This window comes from Aedes albopictus, chromosome 3 (assembly GCF_035046485.1).
Source record: "Aedes albopictus strain Foshan chromosome 3, AalbF5, whole genome shotgun sequence".
Lineage (NCBI taxonomy): Eukaryota > Metazoa > Arthropoda > Insecta > Diptera > Culicidae > Aedes > Aedes albopictus.
The window spans coordinates 438,129,976-438,148,418 of record NC_085138.1 but is presented as its reverse complement, the minus strand read 5'-3'; the positions used below and the strand labels follow the sequence as shown (position 1 = coordinate 438,148,418).

Sequence of the window (18,443 nt, the reverse complement as noted above, 5' to 3'; positions counted from 1 at the left end):
AATACGGCACCACTTCCGAAGTTAGGTCCGACGCACGGCTTTAGAGAAAGAATCATTTTCGCTACTCGAAAACTCCGGTTTTCAACTAAATTGATAATATTGATAAACATTACTGAAATAATACCTTAGATTCATAGTTGCCCTCTGTAAAAAGCACGGAAAAAGACCGTAGTTGTTACGTGAAATATACGTAGCTACCACGGGGACCACCGGTAGAATGATTGTTCATGAGTTCATTTTCAGCTATCAAAGTTTCACGTAGGTGCTACGTGAAAAGAGCGATGGAAAAAAATCACGTATGTTTTCACGTAACAATGACGTTTGGATTGTTTTCAGTGTATCAATTCGTTCCTTTCATAAATCTCGTATGCTGTATCCTCCAGAACACTCATCCGTTGAACAATTATGGGTAGCTGTAAGTGGAAGTGACAAAACGACCTTTTTCTGTGTTGCTTACGTTCCACCTGACCTGGTGGATGATAGATCCTTAATTGTCAAACATCTCCTCTTACTTGATTGAATAGTTGCTCAAATGAATGCGAATGACAACATCATCATACTTGGCGGCTTCAATATTCGTGCTGTTATATGGCTAAGAGACTCCAGTGGGACGTATTTCCCGGAAGCATCTCGCTCCTCGATATCATCAGCATCGCTTACTCTGTTGGACGCATATAGCACTGCCAGTCTCAGGCAGATCTTTGCTTCATAAGTGAAGATTTGCGTACAGCTTGTTCTGCAACTTGTGCACCATCGCCATTAGCGAAGGACATACAACATCATCCACCTTTGCTTGTTGCATTAAACAACGGACCTCGGCCAGGTTTTGTCGAACCTATGCACCGCGTCTCGAACGACTTTGGTAGGGGCGATTTTAACGGTATGAACGAATTTCTACAAAACCTCGACTGGGCAGGATTTTTTCATGGTTAGTGATTGCAATTATGCTGCTTCAACGATGTCAAACATTTTGCTGTATTCGATTGACCAATATGTATCAAAAAAATATTACCGGGCACCTGCAAGCCCAGTCTGGTGAAACTCGGAACTTCGTCATTTGAAGAGAGCAAAAAGAGCTGCTCTGAAGAAGCACAGCAAATATCGTACAGATTCGACAAGAGCTGCCTATTCAAGGATCAACGAGCAGTATTCCAGGCTGAACAACCAGCTGTACCTAAGCGCATTTGGTGGAAACTCAAAATCGTCTTCGATCCGACCCTAGAAGCTTCTGGCGCTACGTTAATGACCAACGAAAACAATCAGGACTACCCACCACCATGCCCAACGGCGTATTGGAAGTCAATTCAACACCAGAAATTGCTGAGTTGTTTCGGTCTCAGTTTAGTAGCGTTTTCTCCAACGAGGTAGTTGATAACTCCGACATTGCCGCGGCTGTTCAAAATGTTCCACATGTCTCCTCTACTGCTTCACAACTTACCGTTAGGTACTCCTGATACAGTGCTTTCAGCGTTGTTGAGTTTGACATCTTTGACGGGATGTGGCCCGGATAATATTCCATCCGTGGTATTGAAGCGTTGTGCGAGAACGCTCGCAGCACCAGTAGCTACGGTTTTCGATCTCTCGCTATCAAGTGGCGTGTTTTCTGACTGCTGAAAGGACTCTTTTGTATTCTCCATCCATAAAAAAGGTTGCAAACAAACAGTATCCAACTAATCGGAATCGCTGCTTTGAGTGCTACGTCCAAGCAATTTGAAATCGTTGTCCTGGAGCATTTGACCCAATCCCTCAGCCAGCATATTTCGCCCAATCAACACGGATTCATGGCCAAACGGTCTACAAGCACTAACTTGGTAACATTTACAACATATCACACAAGAAATTGAAAAGGGGCACCAAGTTGATGCGATATATACAGACTCTCTGCGGCGTTCGATAAAATAAATCACGAAATCGCTCTTGCCAAGTTCGACAAGCTAGGCATTAACCCTCTAATACCCAAATTTTTGATTTTGATCTAAATATCATTTTTCGTCATCTAAAATCGATTTGAACATGTTTTGGAAGATGATTCTTTTTAATTCTCGATTTCGTGAATTTCAGTTTTTGATTTTTCTAATTTTTATTTTTGAACATCCCCACACTTTTATATTTTTCCTGGAAGCCTATTTGGGGTACGGATTTTTTGGGATGAAAACATTTTGAGATTTTATGATTATTGTTGAAATATTTTTATTTTTATTTTTTTTCATATAAAATTTTATTTTCCGTGTAATTTTAAGGAAAATAATTTTAGAGTGTATTCGATCCCCTTAAACTATTAAACAAGGATAGAATGGTTTGGGAAAAATTTAAAATATGTTAATTGTAGCGATTCAATACAAAATAAACAATGACTTCTGAAAGGTGACCAAAACATCGATTTTTCAATGATTTAAAAAAAAATGTAAATACGCTTTAAAATACACCAAAAATTATTTTGAGATATACAAAACAGTCCTAAATATCAGTCAAAAATATAAAAAATTTGATTTCCCACGAAACAAAAATTACAAAAATGCTCAAACTATACCCCGTCTAAAGGCGGGGTTGGGTATTAGAGGGTTAAGAACAACGTACATGCCTGGTTCCGTTGGTATCTAGTTGGTCGCACAATGTCCGTCAAGATAGGTGATCACGAATCATCTCCCTTTACCGTTATCTTTGGTGTTCCTCAGGGAAGCCATCTAGGTCCGTTCTTGATCCTTCTGTACATGAATGACGTCAACTATATCTTGGAATGCTTCAATCTATCATATGCCGATGACCTGGAGCTTTACTACGTTATCCACGGACCTCGGGTAACCAGTTATCTTCAGCAACAACTTGAAGCATTCGCTGACTGGTGCCGCCTAAACCGGATGGTGTTGCATGTATCGAAATGTCATCTCGTTTGGACGAAAACGATCACTTTTACCTAATGAGTACTGCCTGGATGACACCTATTTAAAGCAACAAACTACTGTAAAGGATCTGGGTGTTATGATGAATGCTTAACTTGATTTCAAGGATCATGTCGCTTATATCGTTTCTGAGGCATCCTCACAGTTGGGCTTTGTATTTAGGTTTGCAAAAAGTTCAAAGATGTGTACTGTCTGAAGTCCCTTTATTGTTCGCTGGATCGACCGATCCTTCAATATTGTGCTGTTGTATGGGACCCTTTTTACCAGAACGAAATTCTGCGTATTGAGGCTATTCAGCGCTAGTTTATCCGCTTTGCGCTACGGCATCTAGGTTGGCAGGATCCTTACAATCTCCCTAGCTACGGAAGTCGATGTAAGTTGATTCGTCTTAAGCTACTTCAATCTAGAAGAAGTGTTGCGAAAGCTTGCTTGATTGCCGACCTTTTACATGGTGATGTTAGTCGTGCTTCTCTTCTTGAACAAGTTGGAATTCATGTCCCTAGTCGTAGTCTTCGTTTTCACAATTTTCTGTACATTCGTCCCGCTAGAACTAATTATGGACAAAATGAGCCTTTACAGAGTATGTGCCGCGTTTTTAATCAATGTTTTGATGTTTTCAACTTTAGTGTTTCTTGTGCAGTAAATAAGAATAGATTTAAGAATGTATTGTGTTAGAGTAAGATGGACGTACATGTCATTGGGGTTTGTATTTTAACCTGTTGGCGGATAAATAAATAAATAAATTACTAGCGTTATCCGCAAGTCTGCCCATGCTCGCATAGTCGATGTAGCCACTATTGACAGTTGTAGAATACTGTTATTAATATCCAGCAAGTGCGTGACAAGCGAATCAAGCCGTTGAGATTGATACCAGATAATAGGTCAAACCTGGCGTTCGATTTGAATAGATCGAATCTGCATAGGAATTACAGCCAACATACGACCTATTCAAATCAAACGCCAGAAACATTTGAACATGACGTAGAGTATCGAATTTCTCGCCATTCTGCATCCCACTGTCCAGAGTACATACCCTGGCATGACTCATTGCATGTACGTACGTACCATCTACCTACCTATATAAGCACTTATGCTGAAATGTCTTGCCTGCTGGCTTTCGCTTTATACGGTGCGGCGGCGATGATACTTTGACGGTTGTCGGTAAAATCGCCATACACTGTGTGTAGAGTAGGGTACAGGCATGGTTCACCAACACATCGCATCAGGCACAGGGCATATCGCAAAGCAGCAAAGCAAAGTGTGGCAAAACGAACGGCGGCGATGATGATGACGACCACTGACTGTATAGTGTTGTAGACAGAGACTACACGGCGATGACAGGTTCGCCAAGAGTTCGACTGACGGTTCAAATCGAACGGCGACCAGTTTTTCAACTTGTTTCTAGCGAGTGAGACTCCGTTCGCGAGCGTTCTGTCGCGCTTTTACTACGATATATCGTGGTGTTTTTGTTGTTGAAGCAGTTTTCTGTTTTGAATGTGCGAAAAATTGGATGTGACTGTGCATTTGGCCTATTAATTAGTTCTTGAGACTTGTGTGAATCACGGTTTAAATTTATAATATCGGATTGGTGAATAGCCCGATTCGGACTATCTTCTGGCTTGCTATGGCAATGAAGGATCTGCTAGAAAATCGTGAAAAATGTGCTCCCAGGTGCTGCAATCGAAGCAAAATATAAATCGGTAGGTGTGAAATAGAACAATTTATCACTGGGTCTTCTGGTAGCAATTCTATCATTGCTACTGGCTCCTCCAAGTCAGATGGTTAGACGGCTGTCTGTCAGTCAACATAACTAACACATCCAGTGATGGCTGTTGGCTGTGTATAGGAACGATAGGGAAGCATAGCAGTGGTGGCGCTATGTTTACATTCTACCTGCCAGCAAGCGCACTCACTGCTACGTATACGAACAGATGTTTCCAACCTTGAAGGCTTTACAAGTCGCTTATCGATTTGTACCTCGAGGCACGACGAGCAAATGCTAACTGAATAATATGGTTTTTGAAACAAACGTGAATGCCAACAGAAATATGCCCTAGTGCCCTGATAAAACATCAACTTTTAATGAATTTGTAAATATGTAAAATCAAGAGTAATCAACGTAGTCGACAACCTCAGAAATGTATGGGAGTAAACCGCTTCCCAAAAAAAAAACGAGAGAAACCAATAAAAGAAAAAAAAGTAAGAAAATGTCATTATCGGCGCAAAAACACCATGGAAAAGAACAATATGTGGAGATTTTAAATAGTCAATGGCCTTTGGACAAAATAGTGTCGTCTCTCGTTCTGTGGGTTGACCAAGAAAAATAACCCTCATCCAGCCGACATAAATTTTTCACTTTCGGAAAAGCACAAAAATGGTCATGGATTCGTCCGCTAGTGTCTGGTATCAGTGTCAAACATGTCTTTGGAAAAGTTGTTCAGCAAGTTAAGAACTATGTGACTATTGACTATTGAAACACTAATGAACAAGAAGTGTTCAGCATGCATAGAACTATCTTGCTACGGCGGCTTTAGTTCGAGATTCATCCGCTTATCCAAACCCTATTAGTTAAACTCCGGATAAGATAGAATAATAACTTTTTCGGCAAAGTTATTCAGCATGCTAAGAACCACCTAATAGTTGGGTCTTTGGTTCGAAATGCTGGAAAAAGTTCAAGTAAGCTAAAAATGTCAATTGGGTTTTCGGTTTGGTTGATTGATCTTGTTAACAGAAAGTATCAAATTATTACTTTTACCCTATTCCACCTTTTTGAACAATATCGTGTCAGATTGCTACATTTTTTTATATCTTTCTATCTTTACGATAGGTCCCAATTCAATATTTTTATGCGTTTGTTTTTTTTTTATGAAATTCCTTCAGAAGTCATTACACCAGAGATTAATCTGTTATTTTTTTCTGGAGATTTCTTCAGGAATTCTTCCAGAGATATGCCCAGGCATTCACCTAGGTATACATTCATGGCTTTACCCAGGAATTTCTCAAGGGATTGATCCAAGATTTTCTCCTGGGATTCCATTTAATATTCCACGAGTGATTGATTTGGGAGTACTTCCAGTGATTCCTCGAGAGATTTCTAAGAGGGTGTTTACTACCTGGAAAAACCTGGAAACCCGGGAATCCTCAGGGGCAGACATAGAGGACAAGCAACTGTTGAACGAACAAACCGTTGACCTTTGGACAATCTGGTTGGTGAACTGTCAAGAATGACCTTGAACAGTGACTGTGGATGGAGGAGGGTGGTGGCATGGGAACGCCCCAGTCGCCGTTGCAACTGAAGACCAAGAGGAACATTGGAAAAGCAAACGACTAGATGAAGATGTCGAAGTCCTAGACAAGATAGTGATGCTCGTTAACAATGACGAGCTTGTTTCATTACCTGCAGTTTTCATTAAAAAAAAATATTTTTTTTTTTTTGAGGCTTTAAATTTATTAATTTTAATTCATTCGCCTCCAAAAAATAATATCAAGCCTAACTTTACCAAGCACCGTATGTAACAAATGTAAACAAAAAAGAGATTTTAACATGAGGCTCCTAATATCGTTAAGAAATTTGCACCAATTTTTTATGAGATTGTTTTTCATGGAATTGCTTCAGAAGTCATTACATCAGAGATTAATCTGTGATTTTTTTTCTGGAGATTTCTTCAGGGATTCCTCCAAAAATATGCCCAGGGATTCACCTAGGTATACATTCATGGCTTTACCATGAATTTCTCAAGGGATTAATCCAAGACTTTCACCTGGGATTCCATTCAATATTCCGCCCGTGACTGTTTTGGGAGTACTTCCAATGATTCCTCGAGAGATTTCTAACAAGGTGTCTACTACCTGGAAAAACCTGGAAACCCGGGAATCCTCAGGGAATTTTATTGAACAGGCAAAAATCTGAAATACTCAGGGAATATCTTGAGTACATTGAGTAATGCTGCACATTCTTACCGGTAGCTTGTGGTTCCGTGAAGACGTTAAAAATTCCTCTGAATTATTCCTCGCAACTCACAAGGCAAGAAATCTGGATAATCGTGGAATACAAGGAAGGCTTCTAGACCTAGCAGATATTTCCGACAAACCGGCGGTTCCGATAAAATGCCGTGGATGAACTTGGAAGTTAAAATCCATATAGAAATTCCACTACAAGCATTTTTCCAGAAATTCCATCAGGGTTTCGTTCTGGAACTTCTTTAGAAATACCTTCTGGATTGCCTCTCATGATTTCTCACAAAACTCCTTCCTTTTTTCCACGCCCTTCTACTTGGTATTCCTTTTTGATTTTTCCCGAAAAGGTATACTTCCCTCTAGCATTTTTTTTCAAGATTCTTGAATTCCTGGAGTTTTGCACGGGGATGCTACACAATTTCTGTCCTGTATTGCTCCCAGAGCCCGTCGTGGGATTTTTCCCGGAGTTCCTCCTGCGGTTTGCTCAAAGAAATGTTTGTAGGATTTCTACCAGAATTTATCCCGAATTCTCTATAAGAATTTCTACCGGGATAAAGCGTAGAAGTTGTCGCAAAAATTCTCCTAGAATTTCTATCGGGATTCCTCTTGGAGATTTTAGACGATTCCTTTCGGTGTTCCTCTTGAGGTTGAGACTTCCCCATGAGATCTTTCCAGAATTTCTCTCGAAGCTGCTACAGGAGTTATTCCTGGGATTTCTACTAGAATTTCTTCAATAATTTCTTAAGGAGTTTTTCACGATTTTTCTGCAGGAGCTCCTCCAGAGATTTCTTTCAAAGTTTTTCCTTTAAAATCTTTCTTCTAGAGTTCCTTCCTGGTATTCTACAGGAAATTTAGCTGGTATGTTTTTTTAAAGTTCTCGCGGGGTTTATTTTGAAGTTTTACCTGAGATTCCTCTCAAAGTTTCTCCTGATTTATGCCAGAAGATTTTTTTTCTGAATTTACCCTAGACTTTTTTCAGAATTTACCCTGGACTTTCTCCTAAGATGTTGTGCCTTCTGGGATTTCCACAGGAGCTATTGCTGATATTTCTAATTGAATTCTTCCCGTGATTTCTTTTAGAGCCAGGCTGTTCCTCGTAGTTGTACCGGATCGCTAGCACTGATGCACCTGAGATATTTTTTTTACAGATTTTCTCTGCATTATTCCTAGAACTCTACCAGGAATCTTAACCGGAAATTGTCCCGAGATTCTGGATACTCCTTTAGAAATTCCTTTAATAGATACTTCCAGAATCCTTGGAGGGATTTTTCCACGAGTTTTCCTCAGAATGTCTTCTGGTATAACTTACGAAATTCCTTATATGAGATTCCCAGAGAAATATTCGAAAGAATCCAAGTGAAACCTTGTGAAACACTGCACAAAGTCTTATTGAAGAAATCTTGACAGGAACTTAAGAAAAACAACCTGAGAAAAAATAAGACATCTCGGAGAAAAAGTTCTAAGAGTAATCCCGAGAGGAAATATTAAGGACATGCAAGGAGGAACTCTGAAAAGTCATGGAATCCTGGGAGCAGCTAACTCGCGAATCCTGGGAGTGGAATTTGCGAAAATCCGTGAGGAAATCCAAGAGATATATTGGAAAACTAGTGGAAAATATCCCGAGATTGTAGGAAAGCTATCCCGAAAAGCACTGAGTGACATTCGTGAAACTTTGAATAATTTTGGATGGATCTTCAGGAGAAATCCAGCAAAAAACTCTGGAAGCATATCGGAAAATCTCTGGAAGAAATCTAGACTAACCTTTGAAAAGGGCGTAACAGCCATTGCGAATTTCTGTTTCTCCCGTTCCTCTTCATCGTATTTCCCATTATTCAATCAATCTCTGACCAGTAACAGGTAGATCAGATTTCTTTCTATCTGATAACGGGATAAGTTTGCATAAATAAATCGAAAAACGCAAAGAAGGAATGGAAGAAGATGAGGCATGCAATGTTTGTTCCGCTTTTTACACATGTTGGTCTTGAAATATAGGAAGGTGAACTCTAACAGTGAAAAACTTCTATGGAAATTCAGGAAGTAACTCTGGTAGAAATCCCAGGAAGAACTCTCAGAAATCTTGAAAAATTTCCTCTTAATGTTTGGCGATATTTTTGTACAATTTTTGAATATATAATTTTTGAAAAAAATGTTTTTTAACCCTTATGTGGCCGGCAGGGTACCCGGGTACCCAGCACCCATTTAAAATACACGGTGTAGAAAAAAGCAAAAAGTTTGCCGGCCACATAACGGTTAATATAAAATTTTGATCGTTCCCCCTGGAAAAACTTGGAAAATTCAGGGAATTTTATTTTGAGTTATGAGTAGATACCCTGTCTAAGGGGGCTCAGCCAGAGGCCATCACCAGATGTTTATTCAGAAATTCCTATACAGAATACTCCAGGTATTCTTACGAGTATTCTTTCAAGAATTTCACCAGAGATTCCTCCAAAAATCACACCAGCAATTCATCTAGGAATGCCTGTATAAAATGTTCTGGTGCTGATCCCAATATCATGTGAGTGTGTGTGACACACGACATGGAAGGTTTGCGGTTAAGAGCTCTGTGATAAGTTAATAGAAAGTCAGCAGAAACGAAAAACGGTTCTTTTAGTGCCTCTTAATCCGACCTATTGACCAGTCTATGCTTTTTCGACGGGCCCGAAACTATTATCTTTATTGAATTCTTGATAAAAACAAAACTAGAAAAATTTCCCTGTTTTGTCAAGTATACCTATATAGGTACCCGATTTTGTTAGCCCAAAATTGAACAAAATAGTGTTATCACTCTAGTTTTTACCTTGCTGAACAGTTTGACTGAAATCTACAGCATTTTAGGCGCCACTTAGCGGGAAAATTTCGAATCAATATTTTTGTTGCCAGATAGTTTATTGTCTGCTGAACAACTTTGCTGAAAAGCCATACTTCAAGCTTCTTAGGGTTTCGAGATATATGTATTTCATCTTTTTTAACACTAGGTGCAACCTACAGGGTAAACTACGAGCCACAGACTCAAATGTCAGATAATACTTAGCTTGTTGAATAACTGTGCGGAAGACGGCATCATTCTATCTCATCAGAATTTTGTAATATAGAGGTTTTAATGTTTGTTACACTGGCGCCGCCTAGTGAACGAATCTCAAATCAAGGTCGCCGTTTTCAAATAGTTCTTAGTTTAAGACACAGACACGTTTAATGCTTCCAGTGAGCTATTTGCTCTTTGAAGGAAGCACGACACTAGACAACGGACTAGCATGCAACGCCCAGTGGCACAGCCGAAAACTTTTCCTGACAGCTGCGGCGGGAATCGAACCCGCGCTCCTTAGCACGATGCGACTAAAGGCTTGGTGACCTTAGCCGCACGACCACGAAGCCACACCAGTCACCACGAAGCCAGTAGTTTGCTAAACAACTTTGCTGAAAACAACTCACTTTTAGCACATTAGAGTTTCGAGATATGCTTTAAACACAGACAAACAGTCGTATCATTTGGAACAAAATGCGATAAAAATCATCGTCACGCAAACATAATCGCCCAATGCTATTTTTTACTGTGGTACGCAAATCCACTGAGTAGATGGCGATAGTGAGCAAACGTCAAACAGAAGCAAAAACGATGCGAGCGCCATGAGCGAGCGATTTGCGAACTACGGAATATTTAAATAATCCGTTAAAAAGGGAAACGATGGGAAGTGAGTAGAGTGAGACGTCTGTTTGTCTGTGCTTTAAACTTTAAAAGAAATGCTTATTATTGAGCTTCAAAAAAATATTCTTTTTTAACTGTAAACTAAAATTAGTTTATCAAATCTTCTTTTTATTACTATTAGGAGCATTAAGTAGAACTCATGAATAAATTCTTGCTTTAAACAGCCTTATTCCTTACAAACTTCATGGAATATGACTTTCTAAAGATGTTGATAAAATCTTCTAGTTTATTATCAGGAATGAAGTTTTTTTAAGGTTCCTAGAATCAAAAAAGAAAATCTTTTATAATATGTAGAAGTATTTCTTATGGCATTAGGAAAATACAGTCTAAATTACTAAAAAAAAATGATAGAGTAGTTAAACGTGTCCTTACATTTCCTGACATCCCAAAAACTTCCATACACTAGGAAGTTTCAATGCTGATACGCTTTGACATTCACGTATACAATAGAAATACTTGTTTGATAAAAATATAGCAAAATATGCCGCGGTGGGAATCGAACCTACGACTGCCAAATCTCTAGACGGGTGCTTCAATTCGTCCAACGGAATCACTTGACGGAGTCACTTGCCCATATTTAAACTTGGCTCAGCAGAATTATAAGTAATTGAGTTTAGAATACACTATTAGAAAAAGTATGTGTTCCAATTCGGTAATAATAAAATTTCCAGCGAAAATTTTGCAGTAATGGCAGAGTTTGAAAAAATGGTGTCCGGCCATTTGGCCGAATGCCATCTGACTGAAAGGGTCGTTTGGCCGAATTATGATCAAATTAGTAGGGTGGGGCGGGGCAAGATGGGTCGCGGGGCAAGATGGGTCAGTGCCATTTTCGGGCGCATTACTCATGTTTTGATTATGTTAATAATTTTGATAGATGACCAGCATGAATATACAAAAGTTTGGGGCATTGATTGAAAAAATATTCACTCTCATAGGAAATAAAAAATAAAATGGTTTTTAGCCATTTTTCTTATGCGATACATTCCATATATTCTCCATATGAACGGCCGCGGGGCAAGATGGGTCACCTTCAATTTTGAGCGTATTTTTGAAGCATTCAAAAGTTATTTATTTTTTATTACAAGACTATCTCATAAATGACTTCAATCAAGCGGAATGAACGCTCAAAATCATAACATAAAATTATGATAATTTTTTAGTGAAAACATCGATTTTCAAATCGCCTTAGGACCACTCAAATTTTGAAGTTTTTGATATTCCAAATAAATTTATAAAATGTTTACTAGTAGCTCTTGTTTCCTCAGTATGGATATGGAGCATATGTGAATGCGGAACAAATCTTATATTTTGACGTTTTTCGTTGAGAAAATGTTAATTACTTAAAAGGTGACCCATCTTGCCCCGCACTTTTTTCACGGCGCAAAATCGATCACTTTTTAAAACTGCTTGTTTAACATCATATTTTGTATTTAATAAACTTTTTATCGACTCTTAGCATAGCTAACTAGTGTTTTAAAGAGTAGCGGACGAATACAAACCAATACGATTTGTATTTACAAAGTTATGGTGATCCATCCTTAGATGACCCATCTTGCCCCGCCCCACCCTACAGAGGTGTGGACAAACTCTGGATAACATTCTAGCTGCCAACATGATCATCAGGAATATATTTTTTAATCCTAGACAATTCTCTCTAGTTTTACCATTGAGTACCATTTAGTTTACGTTGAAACTGGGACTTTTTGTCAAAGATTTTTCCATTTTTAAATTATAGGCTGTTCTTTCGAGTTATACTGATGTGGAGAACAGTGGCATGCTCACATGAATTCGTCATTAATTTTCCGACCAAACGGCATTCTGCCAAGTGACCCGGAACCTGAAAAAATACTTAGTAAAAGTGTTGAAATAATTTTAGGACTTTTATTAGTAGTTTTGAAAGAAAAAAGTTTTGGGGATGCCCATTTATTATATTCGACAAGAAGAATCATTTTCTCTTTTCCTTTCCTTTCTGATTAATATCACTCCTCAATTCAGCACACAAAATCTTGCTTAAGTTGGTGAACCGCGATCCGCGCCATTTGGGAACTCCATGACACGGACGAATTAGGGCAAATCCGTCCTCTCTTTGGCGTGCGGCGTGGCGTGGGGGTGGCACGTTCGCATGAAACAGGAGCCCTCGCGGCGCCGTCGCCCGTGTTTGGATGCACCGGGGAGGCTCCTCGTTGACAGTTCTCACCTGTTTCGTTGGGCAAAATTGGTAGTGGCAATAATCACAACAACGACAACTGCGCCTATAACATCATAGCACCGCACAATCGACACGAGCATGTCAAAATTGATTCCTTGGACTATTTTTGTTGTGGTTTTTGGTGATGGTATGGTCTGCTTGCTTGCCACTTGATTACAAACTACGACCACTCATCTCGGCGTAGTATATCGTCGTTTATTGATGTGTATTCAGCTAGGAAAGTTTTTCGACTTGGGCATTGTTGTTTTGTGATTATGATGATTCGTGGACACGAGGCGACTTTGGAAGTAACATATTAACTGCTTGACCTTTCGGTGTTTAGTCTAATCTTTGTACATTAAGTGAGTTATAAACATGTACCTCGAATAGATGTTCTACGATCGTACTTTGTATTTGACGTGTAGCGCTCCATTTGGTTGTATAAGTCCGTTACGATCTGTTTGTCAATTCTTGCTTTATGTCTTAAAAACCGAAGTTGAAACACAAAGAATGAAAAATAACTGATGAATTCCAAGAAACAAATGGAGAAAAATGAACCTTACACCACTATAGGTCGATTTCATTGCACATTTTTTTTTTATTTCAAGTCAAACACACCTCAATAATAAACTCAATAGCAGTCAATGCTAGGAGCTGCCGATCAAAGAAGTTAGAGCCTACATCGAGCACACCTTGGGTTTTGTTGTAGCAGCGCAAGTATCGCTTTCCTTGTAGGCGCCGAAGTCGAAGTGCGGCGTAAACAGACGGCAGCTATGCCGCATGGTGCCGATGTTGTGCTAATCGGTTTGGTTAAATTGATTCGTTCATTACGATTCAATTTGAGCACTCTGATCCATTGACTGCCCCGGCCGGGCTGCCTAGGTTCAACGTCGCAGCTATAGGCGAAAAGTGTGAATTACAGCGCTGTGTTGTTATTGCAGAGACGACCACTTATAAATAATGAAAGTGGTTGCGGCGTGAACGCTACTGTCGGAAGCCCAAAACGATCGAAACCGCATTGACAATTTTTTCGCTGTGTAAACTAGCTTTTCGCCTAATTCAGAACGGTGACTGCTCAAACTACTTATGATTGAAATTAAAACACTACCAAATACTATACTATTGAAATTCGTTACCAGGCTTTGTACTTGTAAATTTTACTCTGACGTTTCGCTTATTCGCTTCATTCAAATCGTGTCATTCGCAAAGCAGCCAAATTAGCCAGATTCAAAGAATCCTGGTGAAATCTGTTACGAAATGACGCACCTGACAGCTGATAACAGCCCAACAAACATTGTTGCTGTACAACGACTGAACAAACTGCTCTTCAGCTTGATTTCAAAAAAATTGGCTGAATAAGCTGTTATTCAGCTATCATTGTTTCTTGGAAGAGTAAGTTGAAATGCCAACAAGGATGTGACAATTAGGAACACTGGTTGTAGGAATTGAGCAGAATCAGACAAATTTGCAGAGCAATGGTGGATGGAAAAGTGTTGTTAAGAGACTTTTCGCATTGATATCGATTATTGTAGGATTGTTTTTTTTTTTAATTAAATTAATTATTGTTGAGTCGAGTCAAGTACGAGGCATTCAAGACAACCTTGCAGTTGAGATCAAAACACGTATCTGTCTAAGGATGCAAATACTCAGTGGAATTAAAAGGAACATTACTTCACCCGATTTTCTATAACTTTAATTATTGTAGGGTGGAGCGGGGCAAGATGGGTCGCCTAAGGATGGATCACCATAACTTTGTAAATACAAATCGTATTGGTCTGTATTCGTCCGCTACTCTTTAATACACTAGTTAGCTATGCTAAAAGTCCATAAAAAGTTCATTAAATACAAAATATGATGTTAAACAAGCAGTTTTAAAAAGTGATCGATTTTGTGCCGTGAAAAAAGTGCGGGGCAAGATGGGTCAAGTTTTAAGTAATTCACATTTTCTCAACGAAAAACGTCAACATATAAGATTTGTTCCGCATTCATATATGCTCCATATCCATACTGACTAAACAAGATCGACTAGTAAACATTTTATAAATTTATTTGGAATATAAAAAACTTTACGATTTGAGTGGTCCTAAGGCGACTTGGAAATCGATGTTTTTACTAAAAAAATATCATAATTTTATGTTATAATTTTGAGCGTTCATTCCCCTTGATTAAAGTTATTTATGAGATAGTCTTGTAATAAAAAATAAATAACTTTTGAATGCTCCAAAAATACGTTCAAAATTGAAGGTGACCCATCTTGCCCCGCGGCCGTTTATATGGAGATTATATGGAATGTATCGCATAAGAAAAATGGCTAAAAACCATTTTATTCTTTATTTCCAATGAGAGTGAATAATTTTTCAATCAATGCCCCAAACTTTTGTATATTCATGCTGGTCATCTAACAAAATTATGAACATAACCAAAACATGAGTAATGCGCCCGAAAATGGCACTGACCCATCTTGCCCCGCGACCCATCTTGCCCCGCCCCACCCTATTCACCTACGTGAGTTATATCCTTACTTAACCTTTCTCAACGCGCGCCGTTGTAAAAGTACAATACTACCAAAAACCCTCGCTTGTCGAATACAGCGCGAGCGCGATGTATGTAGTTTCAGCTGCTTGATGGCGCGCGGAAAGGTTAATTAGTGGAGCATCGTAGCTCTGCGGCTTGAGTTACCAAGCTTCTAATCGCACCATGCTAAGGGGTGAGGGTTCAATCTCCGCTCCGGACGGTAAAACTTTTCGTGTGAATAGTTTCTTCTCCGTATCCACTGGTGTATGCCCCGTGTGTCCCTTGTCTAGTGTTAAGTTTCTAGTAGTATCAAAAGCAACATTGCGGTTGGGATTTGGTAGGGATAAGTTCGTTATATCCTCAACTTCCCACGATATACAGCGATCCAGGCATTTTACTCTAAAATTGTGCTCTCAGTTGATGCCTCTGACACTGACTCTGATGCACTGACAAAATTCAATTATAATTTCCTCTCTGTCAACCCACTATGAACAATCCATTTTCCTATTCTCCGATAAGAAACCGCACTCTTAGAAAAAATCATGTAAATTTAAGTTAACTTGGATGCACATAAAAGGAGCGGCCCGTTTGACACAAATTTACGTCTTCTATCACAAATAAAATCGAGCCAGCAATCGCTAGAGCCGAAGCGAGAGATAAAACATATGTAAGTAAAATAATGAACTGGATTCGAACTCTGGTCCGCTGATTGAGAGGCACGTACTATACCGCTCGGCTGTATCACCGAGTTGTGAGACAAACGATAAATGTAAAACTGCTTCTACTTACCTGATCAGATAGGTTTGTTGACATCTTGTGCAACCAACTCGAACTTACATGAAGGATGTAAAACTGAGTCAAATTTGCCATTCAGTCATGAAATGTTTGCGTACGTTGATGGTTTACGTCATGTGTAAATTCCTAATTTTTTAAGAGTGCGTGCAACCGTCTCTAAAGTGTGTGAAAATGTTTTTCCCCAGGCGAAGAACAATCGTAGCCGTAGTCGATTCCTGGGGTGAATAGAACTACGACTACCGACTCTCTCCGAACATCCTGAGGATTGGCCGTTGTTCATTGGCTCGTACACACTTAGAAAAAAAAACATGTAAATTTCCGTCACTCTGGATGCACATTAGCGTGGTTCAAAAAATCGTTTTTGCTCCACACCGCTTATTCGATTCCTAACCAGATTATGTGCCTTCTCACAAAATTTGAGCTCATTTGGTTGAAAATTGAGACTGCACAAGCCTGTCAAAGTTTGTATGGGAATTACTATGGGAAAACGACTTTTTTCATTCAATCAACCGCAGCTTTTCCCCAAGTGCCCTAATGGGTTAGTCGACCCTTGGTAATACAAGGTTACTCTATCAGCTACAACTTTGCCGAAGACCGCATTCAAATCGGACGCCTCATTAATTAGTTACCGATTTTTATCCAGAATCGAAATCTTTACTCATGATGGTTAAACTATTCGGTGGGCATCACTGCATTCTGCAGTGGAACATAGTAGCCATGATTTCAGTGTGCTATCTTTGGCGCCATATGCAGCAATGTTGCCTGCTGGGAAGCTGGAGGATCATAGCTAAAGTTTGCTCAGTTGGATACAAATCGATAAGTAATTAATGAGGCGTCCGATTTGAATGCGGTCTTCGGCAAAGTTGTAGCTGATAGAGTAGTCTAGTATTACCAAGGGTCGACTAACCCAATAGGGCATTTGTGGAAATGCTACGGTCGATTGAATGAAAAACATCGTTTTCCCATAGTAATTCCCATACAAACTTTGACAGGCTTGTGCAGTCTCAATTTTCAACCAAATGAGCTCAAATTTTGTGAGAAGGCATATAATCTGGTTAGGAATCGAATAAGCGGTGTGGAGCAAAAACGATTTTTTGAACCACGCTAATGCACATATTCAAGCAGTACATATGACGTAAATTTTAATGCCCAAGTAACGTAATTTTCTGTCACATTTAACTAAATATTTAGTCATATGAAACGTAGTGATGCACGATTCACAAATTGTTTACGTCACATTGAACTCAATTTTACAAGTATAACGTATTATTAAGTCAGAAGACCTATAAATTTACGTAATTAAATTGTTTACGTTCTGTGCAATAAATTTACGTCACAAGTAATTTTGATTTTGCCGTAGTGTGTACGTCAACTTTACTCAGATGTGCGGATTCTCGGTTGCGGAAAATCTAGCTCGTTTACAACGGTGTATCATGTGACACGCATTTGCATTTGAATCGGTTCGGAGCCGATCACTGATGCCTGCGAGTGTTCCAAATGTTCTAACTACTCTGGAAACGCTTTTCGTTGGATACCTCCGGGATGTGATCTAAGATCACAGTTTCTTCCAAGAATTCGATCAGAGGTTCCCCCAAAAATTCTCCCTGGATCATTTAAGGTGAAACATCAAGAAATCCCATTACAGTTTGTCATACAAACTTAAGAGGCACAAATCTGACGAACAAAGCATCAAACCAAGCCGCAAATGTTTATCCTGGCTTTGCTCACTTGCTAAAAGGAGGCAACTTTTGCAAATCGAGCGCATTTGTTAACGAATTTTTAAGATTGGTGCTATTGAAAACGTGAGTCCAAGTCGGCCATTGTGGCAGCCATATTTATATTCTCTGAAGTTTCTCCTTAAGGAGTTTCGGGATTCCTCCTCGAGTTCCAGGCCTCCTTGGATGAGTCCTAAAAGGAACTTCTGGAGAAGTCCCGTTAAGGAAGCTCAGAAGAAGAAGGAAGAACTCCTTGAGGAGGATCCTAGGTAGAACTCCTGGTTAATCTAAAAAAAATCCTACAGGAATTCCAGAAGGGACTCAGGGAGGAATCCTAGAAGACACATCTGAAGGAATCCCAGAAAAAGCTTCTGGATGAATCTCAAAACGAAGAATCCCAGAAACAGCTTTTTGAGCAACTTCGAAGGAACTATCCGAGGAATTTCAGAACGACCTTCAAGAGGAATCACAGAAGGAACACATCTTACAAAAAACTCTTGCAATAGTCTCAAAAGGTGCTCCTGGAAAAAATCAAATTGGGGAGTTTAAAAAAAACTCTGAGAAACTCCAGACATTCTTAAGGAATCTCAGATTTCCTCTAGGATTTTCTTCTGGGATTTCTTCAGAAATTCCTTCCAGAATTTTTACAGGAATGTGATTCAAAATTTCTA

The 18,443-nt window shown here is 39.3% G+C and overlaps 1 protein-coding gene across 3 annotated transcripts in view; it reads left to right on the top strand.

The window, feature by feature from the left end:
* Window positions 1–18,443, top strand: part of LOC109425978 (microtubule-associated serine/threonine-protein kinase 3) — a 63,112-nt gene that overhangs the window by 10,887 nt on the left and 33,782 nt on the right. The window contains exon 1 of one of the 3 annotated variants that reach the window (XM_019701398.3): window positions 4,390–4,600. The exons of the other annotated variants lie outside the window; for them this stretch is intronic. The gene's annotated coding sequence lies outside the window, so the exon portion shown is untranslated. Of the gene's footprint in view, window positions 1–4,389; window positions 4,601–18,443 lie in introns of those variants that run through there. 3 annotated transcript variants of the gene reach the window in all.